The 24,519-nt window shown below is 42.0% G+C and overlaps 1 protein-coding gene across 1 annotated transcript in view; it reads right to left on the reverse strand.

Moving 5' to 3' along the window:
* Positions 1-24,519, reverse strand: part of LOC117357245 (zinc finger E-box-binding homeobox 2-like) — a 217,288-nt gene that overhangs the window by 148,295 nt on the left and 44,474 nt on the right. The gene's annotated exons all lie outside the window — the stretch shown is intronic.

Consider the following 24,519-nt stretch of genomic DNA (forward strand, 5'->3'; position numbering starts at 1 on the left):
CTACCCCTGGGCTAGAGTGAGCTTTGACGGTGACTTCAGTAGATGGAACCTAAGCACAGTGCCAGGCAAAGCTCTGGGTTTCTGGCCCAGAAATATCTAAGAAAAAGGATAATTTAAATTAAATCATGAATTTATAGAGCGTGTATGTTTGGACAGACTGGATGGACCATTCGAGTCTTTATCTGCCATCATTTGCTGTGTTACTATGATACTGACAAGCTACAAGGGAGAAAGACAGAGTGGCAGCACCCTAGCGCTTGAATTGTCTACATTACCCGCCCTGCTCTTTATATTTAGATACAAGCTGGTTATTCACTACTAAATGTACTCGTATTTTGTTTTTCTTTGCTGGGTGAAGGGAAATTTGTTGTGAGTTGGGCAGAAGAGTGTGGTATAGTGGTTAGAATTACAGCCTCAGCACCCTGAGGTTGCAGGTTCAAACCCTGCACTGCTCCTTGTGACCCTGGGCAAGTCACTTAATCTTCCAATGCCCCAGATACTGCCCTGGCCTCAGAATTCCCATGCTCATTCGCCCCAAACACCACCCATCCTACAAAAACCCTCACAAAGTCAACCATGCCTCTCTAAAACCTGTCCTCGCTTCCACTCCCCCCAAGCTTGCCTCACATTCTCTCACCCCAGTCCCAACACTCTATTGCAATGCCAGATCCGCTTGCAATAAGATACAAATCTTGAAGGACCTACTCGAGGATTCTGACCCCGGATTCCTATTCATCACAGAATCTTGGATCATAAAATATGACCAATTTACTCAAAACGAACTCTGTTCCCATGGCTACCAAGGCCTCTTCTCTCCCAGAACCAACCGAAGATAGATAGGGAGGGTCATTAGAGTGGGCAGACTTGATGGGCCGTGGCCCTTATCTGCCGTCTATTTCTATGTTTCTATGAAGAGGTGGCGGTCTGGCCCTCCTTTTCAAATCATTCTTCGATGTCCAACTCCTTGAAAAGGGCAGCCACTTCTCATTAGAATACATGTTAGCCTCAGTCAATGACGAATTCCACCCTCATCCTCTGGGTATCCTGTTTCTATACCACCCACCTGCCCCTTGAAACAATTCCTCCGAACTCGTCTGAAACCATAACAAACGCCTTCCTCAAATTTCAAAGATTACTGATCATCGGAGACATCAATCTCCACCTTGACGATGTCACCAACAAGGATACATCCGAATTTAATAGCTTCCTCTCCGCTTTAGGCTTCCCCCCCACTCTCCCCAACCCATGAAAAAGGCCACACACTAGACCTCATCAGCTTTCTAGATCTTACTACTCACAAAACCTCAACTGATGACATTCGCTGGGAAATTGTCCCCTGGTCCGACCACTACCTAGGGGCCTTCTGTCTCCCCATTTTCATGTCACATCTCGGGCCCCCATCCCGCACCTCAAATTCTATTACCTTCCGTAAAAAAATCTCGAGCAATCTGTTCTGGATCAATTTTCTCGACAAATTTTCCCCCATCTCTAAACCTGCAGAATCAGAATCTAACTGGCAAAATTGGGTCACCCTCTCCGAGTCCACCTTCCATTCCCTCGCCCCTCTCTCCACTAAAACCATTTCCTACTCCCGTAAGGCCCCTTGGTACCTCCCATACCAAAGAGAACTGAAACAGAAATGCCATGCTCTGGAACGAAAATGGAAAAAAATCTAAATCCCCTACAGACAGACTCTCCTGGAGGGTCAACATTAAAATCTATAATACTGTTCTAAAAAAAGCAAGGAAAAACTTCTACGGTGACAAAATCTCCAAATCCAACAATCAGAGTAGCACATTATTTAACATCTGGCATTCCTTAACCTCCAAAAATGACTCCATACTTCCCTCCTCCCCCTCAGCCGATTCTCTAGCAAAGTTCTTCAACGATAAGGTCTCCACCTTGAGGTGCTCCTTCCCACCTGCAATCTTCTACAAATCTCTGATTCCAATTGACCCAAACCCTATCCCAACAGACTCCTACCCTATCCCAGCAGACAGATCCTGGTCTTCCTTCGAACTTGTTTCCGAATCCCTGGTCTATAATCTCTGCCTCAAATTGAAATCCTGCAACTGTACCTTGGATCCTTTCCCTCCTACCTCTACGAGAACACTCCCCCTCAGGCCACCTCATCTCTTACCATTCTCATAAACTCCACCCTCCATTCGGGTCTCTTCTCCCCAGAAATGGGCCATATTTCCTTAACCCCACTACTGAAAAAACCTGAGCTTGACCCCTCTACACCATCCAGCTATCGTCCAATAGCTAACATTCCCCTTCTTACCAAGATGCTAGAGTCCATCATATCCACTCAACTATTTTCCTACCTTGAGAAATTCACCATTCTTCAACCCTACCAATACGGATTCCGTCCCAATTTCAGCACCGAATCCCTTCTGATCTCCTTAATCTCAAAAGTTCAATATCTCCATTCTCGCAACAAGTTCAATTCGACCTCTCTGCAGCTTTTGATGTCGTCCATCATGATATTCTAATTTACCAACTCACCGAGATAGGCATAAACTCCACAGTCCTTGACTGGTTCTCGAAGTTCTTACGCTCCCACTCCTACATAGTCAACATGAAGGGCACTTCTTCCTCCCCCTGGAACCCGATCTGTGGAGTCCCGCAAGGCTCACCTCTCTCTCCTATCCTCTTCAACATTTATATGTCCTCCCTTAAACTCCTCCATCTCTCCCCCCTTGAAACACTCTACACTTACGCAGACGATATCTTTGTCCTCCTCGAGACCAACCAGAACCTCACCAACCTCTCGGCGAACATATCCTCATGTATATCGAACCTTCAATCCTGGGCCCACACTGTGCAGATGAAACTGAACGAATCTAAAACAAAACTTCTCTGGCTTGGCCCAAAATTGGACCAACTGCCCACCTCCATCCCACTGTCCTCTGGCCCCACTCTGCATCTTGAATATTCTAGTAAAGTTCTGGGAGTCATCATTGACTCTACACTTTCCTTCAACGACCACCTCAACTCCCTAGTAAAAAAATGTTTCTTCAGCCTTCACATGCTGAGAAAAGTGAGATCCGGTTTCCATCAAAAACACTTTGCCGTCCTTGTCCAATCCACCATCCTTTCCAGACTGGAGTACTGCAACTCTATCTACCTTAGCCTAACAAAGAAAAACCTTCAAAGACTCCAGCGGATTCAGAATACCGCTGCTAAGCTTATCTTCGCAAAAAGCAAATTCGACCACGTCTCACCGCTTTTATCCAAGCTCCACTGGCTTCCAATTATCTCCAGAGTCCACTTCAAATGTGCCTGCCTCACTTTCAAGATCCTACACGGTATTCTCCCTCCCTTCATTCCTCTTTCTTGGAACTCCTCTAACCCCAATTCTGCCAGATCCACCCAAAAACGGAAACTTTCCTTTCCCTCTCTAAAAGGCGTTTCACTTGTAGGAAAACTAGGTTCTTCCCTCCCTTTCAGAATCACTCAGCTCTGGAACAATCTTACCTCCCCTCTTAGGAATCTGAGCTCCCCCCAACTCTTCCGTAAACATCTGAAAACCTGGTTATTCTCAAAAATGTAACTCCTCCTCCCTCTCTGGTTATTCTAGTCTTCTAAATTTTCTCTTCATTTTGCCTCTTCCCTCCACTGGAGTTCCTTTCTACCCTAACTCTTGTTAACCGTGTCGAGCTTTACAAATGTAGAGATGATGTGGTATACAAACCTAAGGTTTAGATTAGATTAGACTAGATTAGATACATTAGATAGATTGTGAGCCCAGTGGGACAGATTGGGAAAATACTTGAGTACCTGAATGTAAACTGCTTAGGCTATAAGCAGTATATAAATACTAAAATAATTAAATTTAGTATCTCTCTCCCCCCCTCCCCCCTCCAATCATTTTCAAAAGTTGGCTCCTATGGCCAGGAATGCTCCAAAAGGTTATAAACAGTGTTACAGAATTTGGGAGGTACGCACCCCACCTGTGCACCAGGATTTATATCAGGTTTCAGTTAGTACAAGGCCTTGCTCGCAACTCTTGACACTGGAATCTGCGCTAAGTGCTATGAGAGTTCTATAAAAAGTTTCTGCATTTTCATAGGAAATGGTTGGGGTGAACTGCGATGCGTGCCTCAGTACCTCTCGATGGCTTTTTCTTTTTTCAACCCCTCCCCCCACCAATGCCTCTCTTCCTCCCCTCCTGCCAATGCCTCTTCTCCTATCCGCAACGCTCCCCCCCCCATCGGTGCCTCTCCTCCTTTCTGACCCTCCTCCAGCATACCTCTTTAAAGGTTCGTCAGGTACATGGTGGGATGCTGGGGTGGGGTGGGGGGTTTGCTGTGGGGGCACTCTTACTTTGGAAGGGTTGGGGCAGAGGCTCCCCCCCCCCCCCAAGAGATCACAATGATTCATCGCAGCCAATTCAGCGGCGATGAATCGTCCTTGATGAATCATTCTAGACCCTGCGGAAAAGTGATGTCATTTGTTTTTGAGATATGTAATAAATAGTGCTTAAAAAAAAAATAAAAGTACAGAACCTTTTTGAAGATCCCTCAATTTTTATAAAAAGCGCTCAGCTCAGAAAACAAAGCTCTGAGTTCAGACAATTTAACAGAGTGTGGATTTTTCCCGGCGTCTCTTCTCCAGTGCCATTTACTGAATCTGGCATTTAAGTGTGGAAGGAACAAAAGGTCTTTATCTGCTCTCATCCTTTATGTTTCTACAGTAACTTTAGCTGGAAAAACCCGAAAAAATGGGAGCTGCAAAACTCAAAGAACAAAAAACTCCCAAGCCCCAAGGTGAAAACTGTGATCAGGGGTAGAGACCGCCCACAAAGAGAATGAAGGAACTAAAATGTTCCGCTAAAAATAACCTAAGAAAATATAACTTAGAATTGTGTAGAGAGCCCTCAGTCACACAGCCACCTCCGAACGGAGGCAACGGCTGTCACTGGCTTACACCAAAAGGTGTCAACTGTGGAACATCCAAGGATGTTCCACAGTTGACACCTTTTGGTGTAAGCCAGTGACAGCCGTTGCCTCCGTTCGGAGGTGGCTGTGTGACTGAGGGCTCTCTACACAATTCTAAGTTATATTTTCTTAGGTTATTTTTAGCGGAACATTTTAGTTCCTTCATTCTCTTTGTGGGCGGTCTCTACCCCTGATCACAGTTTTCACCTTGGGGCTTGGGAGTTTTTTGTTCTCTACAGTAACTTTAGCATGGTTTCTCTGCTTTGGTGAATCGCATCTTGGTCATTAGTGCAACATTGAGCCCTTTTCTCCTTCCTTTGCATTAGTTTTTGATTTTTTCAATTTTGAGTATCCCCAGAACTAGTCAAGGACTATTTAACTCTGTTTCTTCATAACAGCAGTATAGACATTGCATATATTGTAGTTCAAAGCCTGGATACTATTCAGTTTATAACTTAATTACTTAGAAAGGCTACCTTTGTTGTTATTCTTTGGCCTGTGATATTTCACAGCTTTTTCATTTTTACTACTCATTCTGATGCTATATTAACCTTTTCAGTCTCATTTGGTAACATTTTCCATATATACACTATGTAATTTTTATAAGTATTGTGTGGTATTAAATTTCTATTTTAGCTACTTGTTATATAACCTATTTCAATAAGCTTTTCTATGTGTTGCCAGAAATCTGTCAAAAATATATACACCAAACTCCCAGCAGGATTAATCTGGTTGTGAACTTGCGGTACTTCAAAAATTGCAGAGCATCTAATCTAGTGAAGCAGCTGAGACAGCAAAACAAACTCTTGTCAGAGATTTCCATTGTTTTTACTATGGGCAGGCACGAAAGGGAGGGGGAGGGGGAATCCATGATTCGTGCAGGCTATTTTCAAAACTAATCCTGCCCACATTTAGCAGAGGGATTAGGGCAGTGGTCTCAAACTCAAACCCTTCACAGGGCCACATTTTGGATTTGTAGGTACTTGGAGGGCCTGAGAAAAAATAGTTAATGTCTTATTGAAGAAATGACAATTCTGCATGAGGTAAAACTCTTTATAGTTTATAAATCTTTCCTTTTGGCTAAGTCTTAATAATAATGTTGTCATTTATAATTAAAGAGACATATGATCAAGAAACTTTTATTTTACTTTTGTGATTATGATGAACATACCGAGGGCCTCAAAATTGTACCTGGCGGGCTGCATGTGGCTCCCGGGCTGTGAGTTTGAGACCACTGGGTTAAGGCAAGGACTGACACAAGTAGCACACTTTTCTGTTTTCAAAAGATCACACACTGTTTTGGTCAGAAAACGTACCTAAATGGCAGAGAGGTGCTGATCTCTATACATTGTCATATTCAGGAGCATTCCCATGTCCCAACTCATGAATCTGAGCCAAAATTCCTTTACTCGTGAGAGCAGAGAGTTTTGGGAGCACCTAGAACACCAGTAGCCAGGGAATTCCCAGGCTAAGGAAAAGGGGAGGAAGGATGTCTAGGAAACTATGAAGTGCTGAGGTTAGGGAGGAGAATAGCCCTGAAGAAGAGGTGATTCCCCGAATTCACAGCCAATATGTTATAGATTCCAGCTTGTCCAGAGGAGGTGAGTTCCCAATGAGACCCAGCTGGCAGAAAGAACCTGCTCCTATGGAAGTGGAGAAGTACGAGTCACCAGAAGATGATCCAGTGCCGTTTATGGGACCCTGGGAGCCATCTTCTGGTTAAATAAAGCACTGGCCTTCTCGGGCCATCTGGGGTCATGGACCGGTCTGGAAGGGAGAAAGACTCCTTGCCTTGGTGGATCATGGAGACTTTACGCTGGACTTCTGCACAGGCTGAACAAGTGCATGGACCTGAGTACCAGAGAGGACCCTACTTGTGACAACATATATTCTTCTGAAAGCTAGTACACAACACATGGTAACTGCCCTCTTTGAGGGGAGGGGGAATTTTGTACCAGGGCATCTTTAAAAAGTCCTTGAAATGTGTCTATTTTATACAAATACAAAATCAATTAATCAAGACCCACTAAAGAATAACCCGTAATATCCTATTACTATTATGTCATATGTTTTCCTATTTTTTGAGGCGGAAAAAGCCTCAGAAATGGAGCTATGCACCCAAATGGGTATGAGGAGTGATACATCACCATGCTCCTGTTTAAGTCATTGGCAAAAACCCACCTCCATATGTAATTATTTATAACTAGCCACCTCAATATCTTCTCAAAATTGTTTTAAAATTAGTCTAATAATCCTTTTTCAACTCAACACCATTATTCCTAGCTGAAGTTCTCAGGCGACCTACTGTTTCGCTTTGTGCTGCATCAGGGGATTCAGAAGCGCTTTGCAGTCACATGGCTTCTAACATCAAAATTAGCTGCCTCGTTCGGCAACACAGCACAACTTGGGTATCCCATCTAAAAAGGAGCTAAGTTTGCAGACGGTGAGAGAAAAGGTTTTCTTTTGCAGTGGTCCAGAAGAATGGAATATGCTTCCATCTTTCATTAAGCGACAAAAGAGTTTGCAGGCCTTCAAAAAAATTGTTAAAAAGCCATTTCTTCTATTGTATGATATATACAGTATGACTTTATTGGCGCTGCTGTGATTTTTTTTATGGAACAAAAAATGAACCCTGTTGAAGTGGAGGTGGAAAAATCACTAAACTAGAAAAAACCTCCCAAACCCCAAGAATGGAAAATGACTAGGGGAAAGAGACAAAGACCAACTAAACACTCAATCAACTGATGTTAAAAATTAATAACTGCTTAAGCGGGAGAGCCCTCAGTCACACAGCCGCTACTGGGCAAACCCAGAGAAAAGCTGACACAAATTACACCCAGAAGAGTGTTAACTGCGAAACATCCCCGGGCTCTCTCCGCATAATAAGTGAATAAATAAAGTGCAACAATAAAGTGCTATAAGTGTGAAAAAGTAATTGAGTAAAAAACACACCGTTAAGTTAAGTTGAAATTTGTCTCTGTCCCCCAATCGTGGGGCCAAAAAGGAAATGAGTGTCCAAATCTAACCAAGCTGAACACAAACTAGAAGAACTTAGCATCTCCGTGTGTAGGCAGTCAGCAAGGATGGCTTCGTCCTACGGGACTCCGTTTCGGGGGTGCACACCCCCTTCTTCAGGAACTCGACTGCGCTGGGTCTCTCAGTTTCTCAGACACAGCTTGGAAAGCGAGGTAGAAAAGGGCCAAGCTAAGTTCTTTTTCCTAAGTCATTTTCCTTTCTTGGGGTTTGGGAGGTTTTTTCTAGTTTAGTGATTTTTTTTATGGCATGTTCATTGTGCTGATCTGTCTGGAGAGGTTAATGTTCTTATGTCAGTTTGTCATGTAATTTGGTGTTTTAATTTTTTGTAAAATGATTGTAATGTCATTTGTGTATATTTGTGAATGTGTTTATTTATTCAGTTTTCTATACCATTCTCCCAGGAGAGCTCAGAACGGTTTACATGAATTTATTCAGGTACTCAAGCATTGTACTTCACCTTGCAAAAGGTGCATTATAAATAAACCCAAACAAAACATTAAGATCTGTGCTAGGCTAGGATTCTGTAAAGGGCACTTTCTGCAGCTTAGCACATTTTTTTTTGCACCTCACTTTGCGTGCGAACAATTATACCTGTCGAAAGCTGGTATAAAAGCTGATACCCAACTGAGGCACTAGTTAGGTACGGAAATGCAGTTATTCTATAATGCGTGCATTTTGCATGGGCCAATCATTAAACCATTTCTTATATCCTGCAAAATTTCTACAAGGATTCATTGCGGCTTACAATAAGACTTTTCAGAGGTTCCAGTGCAATTAAAGTACAATTCTGGATTTACAATTGGCAATCATAAGAATGACAGAGAGAAGAAATATGTCTAACATTTTCCTGAAATGACAGTAAGATGAGGTCTAATCTAATCTAATCTAATCTAATCCTTAGATTTGTATACCGCATCTCCACGTTCGTAGAGCTCGATGCGGTTTACAGTAGGAGAAATAGGAAGTTACTACAACAGAGGGTTAGAGGTAGAAGTGTGAAGAAAATTTAGAGGACTTGGGATGCCAAGATATAAGAGTTTCCTTGATTCCTAAGTTGGAGGGAGACTTACATTTTTTGAGAAAAGCCAGGTTTTCAGATGTTTGCGGAAAACTTGGAGAGAGCTCAAGTTCCGAAGAGGGGAGGTAAGGTTGTTCCAGAGCTCAGTGATTTTGAAGTGGAGGGAGGTCCCTAGCTTTCCTGTGTGGGAAATGCCTTTTAGCGAGGGGAAGGATAGTTTTAATTTGTGGGAGGATCTGGTGGTATTAGGGTTTGAGGAATTCCAAGAAAGAGGGATAAAGGGAGGGAGGATACAAATATAGTGGTTGAATATTCCAGGTTGTGGGGCCCTGAAATTTGAAAGTAGCTTCAAATAGTTGTGGTTTTTTTTTCTAATGGACTTGTTGGGGAGCAGGAAATATCAGTTTAAAGCATTGTGTTGTTCTGGAGTTATAGAATGAACAAGTAACTTTAATGTCAGATATTAGTCCTTGAGAAATTTTTCCATCTATGGCTAGGGTTACCAGACGTCTGTATTCACCCGAACATGTCTGGATGTCCAGATGGCTTTTCAAAAACCCGGCACTTTGTCCAGGTTTTGAAAAGCTTCCAGGTCGGGATGTCGTCAGGAGGGCATCAGTGCATGCGCGGATGCAATGCAATGATGTCATGAGCAAGCGCATGATGTCATCAAGTAACACCTGGGCATGCGCAGATGCCATCCCGATGCAGCTCCGAGCACTTGAGTGGGCAGGGCTAAGGGTGAGGCTGGGGCTGGGGCAGAATGGGGCTTGATGTGGGTAGAATGGGGTGGGGCTGAGTGGAACAGGGCGGGCCTGGGGGGCAGGGCCATGGTTCCAGATTTTACAAATATAAAATCTGGTAACCCTATATATGGCCTTATGGACCATGCAAGCAATCTTAAATTGCCATCTTTTCTTCATTGTCAGCCAGTGTAGCTCTTTCAATAGTGGGCTTGCCCTCTCAAAGTGACTTAGTGAAAAGATCAATCTGGCTGCCATATTCTTTTTTTTTTTTTTTCTTAAATCTTTATTGATTTTCAAACTTTGACAATGCAATACAATTAAATGAACATAAAATACTGCATAAAATGCACTATTAACTACACAATTAATCCATAAAACAATCATTTTCTCCCATCCTCCTCCCAATTATTAATATAATAAGACATATGATGTGATTACAATATTATAATTAAGTAATTTAAATTCTCAAAATACATTTCCCTCTCCCCACCCACTCACCCTGGATGTGTAAGGAAATCTAAGAAAAGGAAAGATACATGACCCTTATTGCAAGGTAACAAATGTATTCAATGGACTCCACAATTTATTAAATGAATTACTAGACCCCAAACGTTCCGCATTCATTCTCTCATATTTATATGTGGTACACACATTTGCCCACCAAAAAGTATAATTAATTCTGTCATGGCTCTTCCAATTATGTGTGACCATTTGAACAGCTATTCCCACCATGATCAAGAAAAGGCGGCTTTTATATTTATCCAAAGTAGGCTTAACGTGTACCACAAATTACAGCTTCATCTGGCTGCCATATTCTGAAAACCTTTGAGCATAAGATGGTGCCAGGGCATTCTGGGGAGTGAGGCCTAGGTTTCTTCATAGTTTGGTGATATTTAACCTCTATCCCAGCAATGTTTATCTGTTTAGGTGGCATGCATAAATAGCAGTATTAATTTAGATGGATAAATTATCAATTAAGTTTATGGCCTTATAATAGGAAGTCCTACTATCAGGCACACATAGAAGCAAACAAATCATCCCTTTTCTTTGAATAATAATCCCATGGTTGCTTTCATACTCACCAGGATCCACGCCTGCAAGTTTCTTTATCAATTATGCACTCACATTCCTTATTCCCCACTTTCTTTCCATTATTGCTTGTGTCAATTCAGTGTGCATTATGTGGCTTGGCTCTCTAACTCTAAACTGTATGATGAAGGTGGAACTCTGGTGCAAGTCTTGTGAGACTGGAGACTACAAGACTTTCACTGAAGTTCCTTCCCGCACCATGTGGAGTGGAAGTAGCCGCAAAGAAGGGAAATGCCCATTTTTAATTTGCAGGAGTCGCCAGAAACCGTGGCTCTAATCCCAAAGAGCCAAGGATGATAATGATGGCGATAATGTCATGCCCTTTTCAATCAATGGTAGACTGGAAATAGGGGACCTAGATGGTAGGAAGAGGGGTTAAGAAATGGTAGGAAGAGGGGTTAAGAAAAAAGGACGTCACATCCCTTCTCCCCAGTAAAGCATCAAACTTATCCAGGACACCAAGCTGGTCTCTTACACCAAGTCACAGACAAAGCCAGGGCATATCACAGGTGCCAGCCTAAGAATGCCCTCTCCTTGCTTATTCTTACTCCCCCCCCTCCTAAATCTTTGGAGTCTCTGAAGATAACCACAGAAAAAAAGTTTGCACTCCTTGGCTCCTGACTGGAGACTGCTCTCTTTATTCTACCCCCAACTCTTCCGCCCTCACATAGAACCAAGTGCATCTCACTAGCGTCCATGCTAACCATTCCAAAAGCAAGAAAAACCACTTCAAAGAGGCACTATAGACGTCAGTCAGGCAACCCAACTTCTGTTTCGAGTTTGCTTCTCTCTCAATTCTCTTGTCACAAACTGGAATGCTTCATGGCACAGAATTTAGAAAGAGAAGAAAATCGTAGAAAGGACCTTCTGGTTCAGCATTTGTATTTTCTGTCTCCATTGGCAACATTAGACCCATCAGAACATGTATTTTGAAGAAATAAATGTCTTAAGAACTGAGATCAACAATAAGAGAAAATTCAAACTAGAACAAATTTTAAAAAGCAGCAGGAATTTAGAGTACTTTGGCAATACTGGGCTTTAAATCTACAAACGTAACTTATGACAAAATGACCAGATGACTCCAGGTCATCAGGCATAGACTGGGCCAGTTCTGGTACTGCTTTCATAATCAAAAAAAGAAAGCACCAATATATTTAAATCAACAATACTATCCAATAAAGATTGTATTACCTGAGGAGAGTTACAAACTTGTAACTATCCTCAATTAATTACATACGTAATAACATGTATGGGATCTGTAGCTCAGTGACTCTGAATAAAGTGGGAACAGCAAGTCCATAGATGCAAAGGAATTGGATCAGCCTTTCCTTTATATATATATTATCCCCATGCCAAAGACTGAAATATAGAGTATAATAGCTGTTAATAATCAGAAGGCCCCTCTCATCTGTTTTGAGTTTCTTATTGAATTGCTATCCATAGATCTCTGTCTTCCCCTTGACTCCTTTGTAACCCAGAATGCTTGTCCCATTACTTATTGAATTCTGTTAATTTTACTTTTTTCCTTGTATTTATGTATGTATCTATTTGTACATATTTATGAGCCACATAATCTAATAACAATTTTTCTTAGTGGAATATGGCAGCATCATAATAGGCAGACCAGAATGGCCATATGCTCATGCATAACTAAAGCTCCTATATCACAGCTCATGTATTGTAACACCATTATAGAAGCTCATAAATCATAGCTCATGCATTATAACACTGTTACTGAAGCTCATGTATCGCAACATCATAACAGAACCTTATGTAAACCGCTCTGAATTGACTACCCAGTCATTAGTAGTGGTATAGAAGTTTTTAATAAACAGTTATTTATTTATTAAAAAATTTATATACCGCATACAACTATGCGGTTTACATATTACATACATAATATCCTGCACTCCCTACGATCAACCACACATGTAACACAGCCATAACTGGACAAACACTTTTTTTATTTTTACATCTCCCCACCCCCCCAGGTTGAGGTCAAAATACCAAGTCAGCATATACAGGCATTATAAGGTCAAATTTCAATAATTAGAGATGAAGAAAGGTGTTAAATCATATGGTATTTATTGTCCTTCATTTTTCTCTGTTTCTATTTGGGACAAGGACCTAGGTTAGGGGTAGGCAATTCCAGTCTTCGAGAGCTGGAGCCAGGTCAGGTTTTCAGGATCTCCACCATGAATATGTATGAGATGGATTTGCATGCACTGCCTCTTTGAGATGCAAATCTATCTCCTGCATATTTATTGTGGATATCCTGAAAACCTGACCTGGCTCCGGCTCTCGAGGACCGGAATTGCCTACCCCTAACCTAGGATCTCCAAGGGAGATGAAGGGATAGTAGATGGTATGGATGAGCAGACTGGATAGGCCATATAGTCTTTACCTGCCTTTGTTTATGTTCTATAATACAAGTGAAAACAAAAATAACAGAAATTAAAACATATAAAAGTATTCCTCCTCCATTCCTATTCCTACTTCTACTGTACTCAGACTTTCCCCTGCACACTCTACCTCCTTTGAAAATAAATATTTCTAAGTTTACTCCTGAGTCTACCACCTGTGAGTCTCATACCTTGACATTTTACATACTAAAATACCCCCTCCCCCTTTTATGAAGCCTCGTTATGTTTTTTTTTTTTAATTACCGGCCACAGTGGTAAAAGCTACGAAGCTCATAGAATTCCTATAAGCTTCAGAGCTTTTATTGCCGTGGCCAGCAATAAAAAACCCAAACATGGCTTCAAAAAAGGGGGAGATAGTAATGATAGCAGTTAAAGATCAGACGAGCCCATCCAATCTGCCCAGAAAGGTGGCTAGGGTTGAAACTACTAGTCCATGCAGGCTTTCTTCTCCCCTTTGTTGACAGTCACTCCACTATTTGAAAAACTGCATTGGCTACTAGTGTGAATCCCACTGTATTTTTAAATTGTGTTATTTTACCTAACAAATATTACAAAGCTCCCAGCTCTATAATTCCATTGTTGCATCCTTTATTTGGAATTAGTGATGTTTTTCAAGAATTACATGACTTTAAATTATCCACCAGTGAATTGTGTAGTACATAAAATGTGTCTTACAAAACAGTTTTCTTATCAGGCTGCTTATTGGCGGAATCTATTTCAAGTTTTACATTGTTTAAGAAACTGTTGAAAACATATTTATTTTGAAAATTCATAGCAAATAACTGATAATTGTCAACTTTTACAAATCCATGGTAGAGGGTTTTACTGCGGGCTAGCGAGGTAAATGCTCCAATGCTCATAGAATTCTTAATTCCTAATAGAATTCATAAAAGTTGTCCTGCGTGACCTCTGTTCGCTGGCTTGCTCTTTGCAGGAGGCGCAGGGTTCCTCCACTTGCTCTGTATTACATGCCTCACATTTGATGATGTTAGCGACTGTTGTATTTTTCTTGTTCGTATATTTGTTAATTATGTTATTCCTGTTTTCTTGTTGACTCCTTAATAAAAATGATATACAAAAAAAAAAAAAAAAGAATTCATAAAAGTTAAAGATCTATATGTCAGAGACAGATCTATCGAGAGAATGGAACAAAACAAGAGGAGAAAGAAGAAATGACAAATGGACAGGAGCCACTTGAAAGAGCAGAAGACAAGTTGGATGCAAAGCACTAATAAAGAAGGCTAAAAAGAATTTGAAGAGAAACTTGCCAAAGAGGCTAACATTCATAGTAACAACTTTTTCAGGTATATCAAAAGCAGAAAGCCTGTGAGAGAATTTATGGGACTGCTGAATCATCAAGGAGCAAAAGGGGGCACTTAGGGAGGATAAGACCATAGCAGAGAGACTGAATGAATTCTATGCTTCAGTCTCTACAGAAGAAGATGTAGGAGATCTACCTAAATCAGAAATGTTTTTCAAAGGTAACAATGCGGAAGAATTGAAAGAAATCTCGTTGAACCTGGAAGATGTACTGAGCCAAATCAACAAGTTAAAGAGTGATAAATCATCTGGACTGGATAGGATACATCCCAGGGTACTGAAAGAACTCAAACATGAAATTGCTGATCTACTCTTAGTGATCTGTACAACCTCTCACAAGAATTGTATGTAGTACTTGAAGACTGGAGGGTGGCTAATGTTTTACTGATGATGTCACTGATTATGCAGCAAAGGTAAGCCGTCTACAAGCAGCCTGTTCAGAGTGCTGCCGCTGCCAGGCAGCCTCCACCACCGCTGCTGCTGCTTCAGGAGGCCCAAAAGTATGTCAGATCTCACGGTGGGATGGTTGGTCAGGAAGTGTTGCGTAGGGGGATAGGAGGGATGGAAGGCTGCTGCACAAGGGGATGAAAGGAAGGGATGGAAAACTGATGCTCCGGGGGATGGGAGGCAGGGATAGAAAACTACTGCACAGTGGATAGGAGGGATGGAAAGCTGCTGTACATGGGGGCAGAGAGGTGGGAAGAAGAATTGTTGGCCATGGGATGGAGAAGATGAAAGAAGAGATGCAACAAGAGGTAGAAAGGGGTGAGAGGGAGAAATCCTGCTTAGGGAGGGAGACATGCATGGAGAAAAGAGAGAGAGAAATGTTGGACATAGGGTGGAGGGCAAGGAGAGATGGTGCATGGTGAGAGAGAATGAAATGTTGCACATGATAATGGAGGGGAGGAAGTGAGAGATTCTGCATGGAGGGGAACAGAGTGGTTTGACCCAAGGCGCATGGCAGAGAGAGAAAGAGATGGTGGACAGTGGGAAAGAAACAGAAATGTTGGATATGGCAGTGGAAGGGAAGGTACAGAGATGGAAGATGGATGGTGAGTATGGAGAAAGGAGAAAACGTCAAATGAGCGGGAGACCCTGGCGAGCGACATAATTTGAATAATAAAATGAAAAGACAACAAAAGGTAGAAAAAATCATTTTATTTTCTATTTTGTGATTACAATATGTCAGATTTGAAATGTGTATCCTGCCAGACCTGGTGTTTATGAGCATAAATTAGGACCTAACAGAGAGAGGAAAAGCCTTTTTTGTTTGTTTATTTTGTTTACACCACAGTACCTGCGTGGGGGTGGGGTGGGTGAAGAGCCTACAAACTAAACCTGACAGGATGTTTGAAAAAAAAAAAAAAAAAAAAAAGCCTGATTGAGCAGGAAAAGAAAATTGAAGTGAAGTGAAAAATCGATTTGATAGGCCAATCATATTGAGTGGAATTGAAAATTTTCCCCCTGAATCTGTCAGCACTAGTGCAGATTAGTGAAAGGGAAACATAAAAACATAAAAAAATGAAGATAGATAAAGGCCATATGACCTATCTTGTCTGCTTAACCATGCCATCTACTATCCCTTCCTGTCCCCCAGAGAACCAGTGTATTTGTCCCAAGCTTTCTTGAACTCAAATACACTTTTTGTCTCCACCACCTCCACCAGGAGACTGTTCCAAACACTCACTACCCTTTCTATGAAAAAGTATTTTTGGAGGTTACTTCTGAATCTATCCCCTTTCACCTTCATCCTATCCCCCCTTCATTCCAGAGTTTCCTTTCAATTGAAAGAAACTCGTCTCATGCACATTTATGCCATGTTGGTATTAAAATGTCTTTCATATCTCCCCTCTCTTGCCTTTCCTCCAAAGTATACATATTGAGATCTTTACATCTGCTCCCATACGCCTTATGATGAAGACCAATGACTATTTTAGTAGCCTTCCTCTGTACTGACTCCATCCTTTTTATATCTTTTTGAAGGTACGGCCTCCAGAATTGTACACAATATTCTACATGAGGTCTCACCAGAGTCTTATATAGGGGCTAGAGAATGACACGGTGGCGGTTTACCCGCGGCCACCGCATTTTAGCCGCGGGTCACCGCCGAAAACGGGGAAGAAAACTAGCAGTCGCTGCGGCGACGGGGACAAGGCCATTCACCGCCCGCGGGGCGGTGAATGGGTCTTGTCCCTGCAGTGAGGCATGAAGGATCGCGCGGTCCCCGCAGCTCACACCCGCCTGCCCAATCGATTCTAGTGTTTAGCCAGCTCTCTCCCTTCTCCTCACCTTAGTTTGTAGATTTTCTTTTTCGGCGACCCGCACGCTATCAAAGAGCCGCTGCTGCTCAGTTTCGATCTTCTGCTCTGACGCAACCGGAAACAGGAAGTTGCAGCAGAGCAGAAGATTGAACACTGAGCAGCCGCGCGTGTGCGGCTCTTTGGGAAAGCGTGCAGGTCGCTGAAAAAGAAAGCCTGCAAATTAAGGTGAGGAGAAGGGAGAGAGCTGGCTAAACACTAGGATCGATTGGGCAGGCGGGTGGGGGCTGCGAGGACCGTGCGATCACCCGTGTTCCCGGCTCAGACTGTAAAGAGGGAGTGAAAGGTAAAAGGATTCTGGGCCAAGGGGATGAAAACGGAAAGAAAAACCCACAGCAGGAAAGAAAGGGAAGGACAGGCAGGTGAGCCAGATGCTAGAAGCAGGGGGGGGGGGGGAAGAAAGAGGGAAAAAAGCTAGATGGGGTTGAAAAGAAGAGACACACTGGTATGGAAGAGGAAGATAGGGGAAATCTGGACACAGGAAGGTAACAGAAAGAGGGGAAATTATGTGCATGGGGCATAGGGACAGAGACAAAAAGGGGACATGCCATGGGGATGGTATATGGACACAGGGGGGGGCAATGGCAGATACATAGGGGAGATATTAGAAATGGGGAAAATAGGAGCACAGAAGCGAGATGGTTTGTGGGGATGGGACAGGGATCGATCTCGCAGGCTCCAGTGGCTGAAGGGACACGTATCAGAACTTTAGTAATTTTCCTTAGGCATTTGTTGTTTAAAGATGCAAAGGTAGGCCCTGTTTGTCTTTCCTTCCTTGAAGAGAATACAAGGACAGGTATGTTTAAACAGAGATGTCGTGAAGTGAATTCAATTGTTTCGTTAAGCCGTATTTACAGACAGATTTAGATTAGAAGCTCTGCTGGTTAAGGCTTTTTCTGACCCTCAGTGGACTTCAATCTCCAGATAGAAAAAATGCTGATGTGTTTAAAGTTTCATGTGACCTGTGTCCATATATGGTTTGTGTTTACGTCACATGCCGTCACATGCTGACAAACCTGATTCATATAAAAGATGTGAAACTCATAATAAAATTTGGACATGTTTTGGAAGACGATTTCTGGTCTTTAAGATGTGTCCCCAGGTACCTGACTTCCAAATGACAGAGACAGAGAAAGTATGGGGCAGGAATTGGGACCTAAATCCTTTTCAGTGGCTTGCACAAATTACATTGTAACGTGCCATGAAAATAAGAGGGAGGAAGGTAGATAGATAGGCCACGCGAGAGGAGCTGAAGGGTAGTAGAAAGGAACAGATGGTAAAGGAGGGAGGGAAGGGTGGTGGTGGAAAGGAATAGGACAGACATTGAAGGAGGGTGGAGAGGAACAGACCCTGAAGGGAAATGTGGAAGACAGAATGGGAAGAAGACAGATGCCAGACTATGAGGGAGCGGAGGGAAGAAGATGGGTGCTAGACCAATTTGGGGGGGGGGGGGGTGAAGGGAGAGGCACAGTAACAGCAAATGGAAGACGCAGAGAGAAGACACACAGTGGATGGAAGGAATTCAATGAGAAGATGTGGAAAGCAGAAACCAGACAACAAAGGTAATATTTAACTAAGTTGTAAAGTTTTAAAGAATGTTTCCTTTATACGTAAATAAAGAAAAGTATATAAAATCGTACCCGTTTGAGGCTTTTATGTATGCAGCGGTGACGGGGCGGTGAATGGGGTTGCAGTGGCGGTGACGGGGCGGTGAATGGGGTGGCAGTGGCGGTGACGGGGCGGTGAAGGGAATGGCGGTGATGGGGCGGTGCAGAGGATGGTGAGACGGGGACGGGGCGGTGACGGGGACCAATTTTTTCACCGTGTCATTCTTTAATAGGGGCATCAATGCCTCCTTTTTTCCTACTGGCCATTCCTCTCCCTATGCACCCAAGCATCTTTCTAACTTTCGCCGTCGCCTTTTCAACCTGTTTGGCCACCTTAAGATCATACATACTATCACACCCAAGTTCCGCTCCTCTTTTGTGCACAGAAATTCTTTACCCCCTAAAATGCACCGTTCCCTTGGGTTTTTGCAGCCCAAATGCATGCCCTTGCACTTCGTAGCATTAAATCTTTGCTGCCAACTTTCAGACCATTCTTCAAGCTTCACTAGGTTCTTCCTCATGTTAGTCACACCATCAGGGGCGTCTACTCTATTGCAGATTTTGGTATCATCCACAAATAAGTAGATAGCCTGTCAGCAATATCATTTACAAAAATATTAAAAAGGACAGGCCCAAGAACCGACCCTTGAGGCACATCCTTAATTTGTAAGTTGTAACTAAACATAAGCATTTCGTTACAAGGAGCATAATCGCTTTAAAAAGTCAGTAACTGGTTTCAAGGCTGGTTTCATCTCAGATTAATATCTTCATTGAATAAGATCAAGAAGGTGATAAAAGATTTCACAGAAACAAAAAGATGATGGAGGCTCATAAGCAGACACATTGTGACCAGAAAGAATTGAGAAAATATGAAAATTTCCCTAAAGTATACGAATGAGAAACTCTCCTTGATTTAAAAAGATTCCTATAGAGCACTTTAAATATGACATGGAGGAGTGTCTTCAAATTTCTCAAGGGGAACATTCCACCAGCTAAGTCATGTTAAACTATCAACAAAAAGACACACAGTTGCCCCAGTTATTAATCTTACACTCCGGGCTGAAGACTTCTAGATTGTCAAGACAAGAGGAAATTACCCTTCTTCCTCCTTATCACATTTGCTTAGATTTTTGTTTGTTTCAAAACTCATAACCAGACAATATAAACAGCATAAAAGAAAGAGAAAAAGAAAACAAGTTTAATAAAGTGGAAGACATTGCTACTGGGAATTCTATCATCTATCACAGGGCTGCCCAAGTCCAGTCCTTGAGATCTACTGGCAGGCCAGGTTTTCAGGATATCCACAATCAACATGCATGAGAGAAATTTCATACCAAGAAGGCAGTGTAGGCCAATTTCTTTCATGTATATTCATTGTGGATATCCTGAAAACCTGGCCTGCCAGTAGATCTGGTCAGTTTGTTACCTTTGAACCATTTAGACGCTTTTAAAACAGGTCTAGCTCCAAACATCTTAAAAAAAAAAGCCCAGGACCTTTTGTTAAAGGTTTGATTATACCTGATGAGTGTCCAAGGTCATTAATATTGAAATGCCAAGCAAACTAGCCGATCGATTGATGCCCTAACATGGAACAAACCAGAGTGATCACTCCTACTGACCCAAAAAAACTGACAGGTCTAGTAGCTGTGTTACCGATAGGTCTGCCTGGTTGTTGTTTTTTTAAATGGCACAGATGTTGTGCATGCGTTACACACTGACAATATCTGCTCCATTTTTTGAAATGCTGTACCACCCCCCTGCCAATGCTGGCCCTCCCCGATGACCCCCCCCCCCGACAAACCGGAATGGAGGCAGGAGGGATGCCCACTCCCTCTTGCCTCTGCGAACCCCTCCACACAAGCAAAAATTTGCAGCAGGGATGCTCACTCCATCCTGCCACTAGATGTCCCTCCATACCAGGACCCCTCTGAAATGTCCCCTCCCCTTCCTAAAAAAATAAAATCATCAGGATGGATGCCCACTCCCTCCTGGCCTTCCTCACTCACTCCGAACCTTCCCCGTACCTGTCTCAGAAGTTGATAGCAGTAGGGATGCTCATTTCCTCCTACTCCGAGGCCTGCCACTCCAAAATGGCAGGCCTTCCCTTTCCCGGTGCATCATGCGATGCATGGGGAGGGGCCCAAGGCCTGACTGGCTCCTCCCTCTGTATCCCTCTTTCAACTTTTGAGTTAGGTATGGGGGAGGTTTGGGGTGTATGTGAGTGTGTGTGTGTGTGTGTGGGGGGGGGGGGCTGGGGAAAACATCCAGTGGCAGGAAAGAGTGGGCACCTTCCAATTTTCACGTGTGTGTGTGTGGGGGGGGGGGGTTGTGGTGGCAGGAGGGAGTGGGCATTCCTCCTACTTCCATTCTAGTTAGTTGGCGTGGGGGGTTGTTGAGAAGGGCTATCATCGGTGGAGGATGAGGGAAGCTGGCATAGAATTTTTTTAATGGGGCAGATATTGTGCGTGTGTAACACATACACATCTGTGCCAGTAAAACAAAAAAAAGAAAAAAGCTCCAACAGCTGAATGGCAGGATGCTCCTTTAAGGCTTCCCCTGCCACTCAGTTGTTAGGTCTTCCCCAAACTGGCTCTGATCAAATGGGACCGCTGTGCAAATAATTTGCAATCAAACCTTTTGGAACATCAATCGCTGTTCCAGTGTTGTCTAAAAAATTAGATAACAGTGACCCATATGGTCTTAACAACCATGTTTTGTGCATCTAGCCCTAAGTCCTGAGCCTGCCCAAAACATGCCTCTTACATGCCTCCTTAAGAGTTGGACACACTGGAGACAAAACAACCAGACAGACGTCTAAAAAGCCTGTTTTGAGAATGGCCACTTGGATTTTCTTGAAAGTACCGTGGTGCATGCATTTGTACATTTGTATCTGGTCACACAATTTCTTAATAGAAAGGGGGAAATTCTATAAATGGTGCCGCTAGGTGAACTACCAGTGCCTAAATAAATGGCGCCAGAATCACTCTTCCAGAGGTGCCTACCAGTGCCTAATGCCACTGTAAGTGTAGCTAATGCCAGCTTGACATTAGGTGCCTCCGGAAGCATGATGCGCATCAAAGGTAGGTGCCAGAAATGTAGGCCTTGAAAATCCTGGCCTACATTTCTAACGCCTACCTTTGCCGGAAGTGTGATTCTCTAAATGGTGCGCTCGGCGGCTGCTTTTAAGGCGGCCGGCGACAACGGTGCCATTTAGAGAATCCGGGCCAGAATGCTTTATAAAATTACTATCAAATAGACAGGTTACCTTCCTCTAATTGTACAAAATGTGGCACTGAGGCATAGTCTTCTCTGTATGACTGGAGTTGGGATAATATAATAAGGTTTTGTAAAGGTGCGAAAATTGGGTTGAACTTTGTAGTCAGGGTTAATATCTCCTTACACCACTCCTAATAAAAGCACACAGGTTACCCATAACACACAAAATAACATATAAAACCCTACTCCTAACGTTCAAAACACGCAACTCTAACCTTCTAGAATTTTTTTTTTTAATATTATTTATTCATTTTCAACACATTCAATAAGTGAAAACAAAATAAAATTAAACATTTTACACTTTAGACATCACTTATGTTTTACAAGATTCATACACATTAATACCCTCCCCCCACCCAACCTAATCTTTATCATTAAAATAACTATAAAATTTTCCCATAGCTTCAGAAATATACTATACATATTTTAAACAGAAATTATACAATATATCACCATTCAGACTTATTTATCAAACCACAAAAATTTGCCACCCTTCCCCCCTATTTCCATCCATAAAAATAATCAATAAAAATCTTATATACCACCCATCCCCCCCTTCCTTGGATGTGCATTTAATCTAACAAAAACATAACTATAATGATTCTACAAAGGACGTCAATGGGCCCCAAATTAGTTTAAAATTTTTATTATTCCCTAACACAAGAGCGTTCATTTTCTCATATTTATAAATTAGACATAAACTTGCCCACCAAAATGTAAAGTTCAGACTGTCCCAGTTTTTCCAATTTCGTGTAATCAGTTGTATAGCTGTACTTGTCATAATTTTAAAAAGACGTCTTTTAAGGTTTATCTAGGGGATCTTTGATATGCAAAATGGTACCACAAATTACTATTTCATAAGTTAAAGGAATCTCAGAATCTAAAATGTTATTAATATGTCCCCAAATTGATCTCCAAAAAATCATTATTTTAGGGCAATAAAACAGTAAATGATCTAATGTTCCTATGTCTAGGTGACAGTGTCAGCACTTATTAGATCTAGAATTATCTAACTTACTCAATCTAACTGGGGTCCAAAAAGAACAATGTAACAAAAAGAACCAAGTTTGTTTCATAGATGCTGACGCTGTACACTTCATCCTCCAAGACCAAATATGTGGCCATCTAGAATTCTTGAATAGTGTCCAAAAACCTCAAATATTGGCGTATATTCCATTCCATGCTCACCTTCCTAGGAGTCAAAACCTGGAATAACCTCACAGTGAGAATCAGAATGGAACCCAACCAAGTTTTGGCTATGGGAGCTGCATTTTTCCTAAAATTTTCCTAAAATTCCCTTGTAAATGTCTTGTAACATATGGGAATGACAAATTTATTTTTGTAGATCCATTACAGTTGGAAAATTTCTTGAAAGATAAACCTGTGCAGAAAATTTCAGATACTAATTTGGTTGAAGATAAAAAGTGACTTATTTGATTGAGGCCTATTTTGCCTGCCAGGAATACTCTATTTTGTTTTACTTTCTTTACAATTGAAGTGTAGTAGTATTTGGCTCCATTAATGTGGACTGGAACTGAAGTCTATTTTTACCTGATTAGATTTATATTATGTACGACATTGTTTATTTTCCTGCATTTTGTTATCTTTTAATAACAAAAATCAATAAAGTATATATAAAAAAAGAACAGAACACAATCACACCTCATTTTTGAAGAAACTGAAGACCCTTCTATTTGATAACTGAATTCTCATCAACAAATTAACTCTACATGAACACTCAGTATTCTCTTGATACTGACCAAGCTTCTCTCTCTATTATTTCCTATCTTTTCTCCCCTTTTTCCCCTATTCCCCCATATCATATGGAACCTTTTTCTCATTACATTGTAAGTCGTCTTGAGCCTGTACAGGTTCTAATCCCTTATACCCCATCTAGAACGCTCAGATCACATTCTCAATACCTTTTAACTGTTCCATCAATCAAACTCCTCAGCATAACCTGAACAGTAATTTTCTCTGTTACAGCTCCCCCCCCCCCCCATTGTGGGAAGCAATGCCTACCAAACTGTGGGAAGAAACAGTACTAGATGCCTTTAACCTCTAAACTCTGTCCTTGATCTCCGCTTACAATCCCTAAATGGCTCCCTATCCTATCTGAATTGGATTTCCTACCCTCCATACCTATCATTACTGTATGTTAGTTCGTTGTATTGTCTGCCACTCAAATTTATAATTTTAAATGTGTACACCGCTCAGTAACCTGATGAGTAGTATATTAAATTTTAATAAAACTTGAAATCTGCTACACATGTATTGGTTTCTGTCAATGATGGGACCTTGCCTAATCTGCCTCTGCTGAGTCTCCACAGTGCTTGTCCTGAAATTGCTTTGAGATGGGTGAAGACCATTGGCTGAATAGATTAAATATTAAATATTCAAAGCGATTTAACCAGTCAAATATGGCTCCTGGCTAGTTAGATCGCCCATTTGTACTGGTGAAAATGTCCAGTCGGCATCAAATTGCAAAACGGCTATTTGGGGGGCGTTCTGGGTATGGAGTTGCCACTTGGCCGGTTAAGTGCCAATTTTCAGCACTTAGCCAGTTAAGTGTTGAATATCAGACTTAACTGGCTATGCATTAGCTAGCTCCACCAAATCGGATACTCAGTGACATAGCTCAGCTTTGAATATCATGCTGATCGCTGATCGCTGCTGGCTGAATGTTACCCTTTAGCCACCCAATATTCATAACTATTTAATTCCTAACTACAGCCATTTAGTA

Source organism: Geotrypetes seraphini, chromosome 3 (genome assembly GCF_902459505.1).
Source record: "Geotrypetes seraphini chromosome 3, aGeoSer1.1, whole genome shotgun sequence".
Classification (NCBI taxonomy): domain Eukaryota; kingdom Metazoa; phylum Chordata; class Amphibia; order Gymnophiona; family Dermophiidae; genus Geotrypetes; species Geotrypetes seraphini.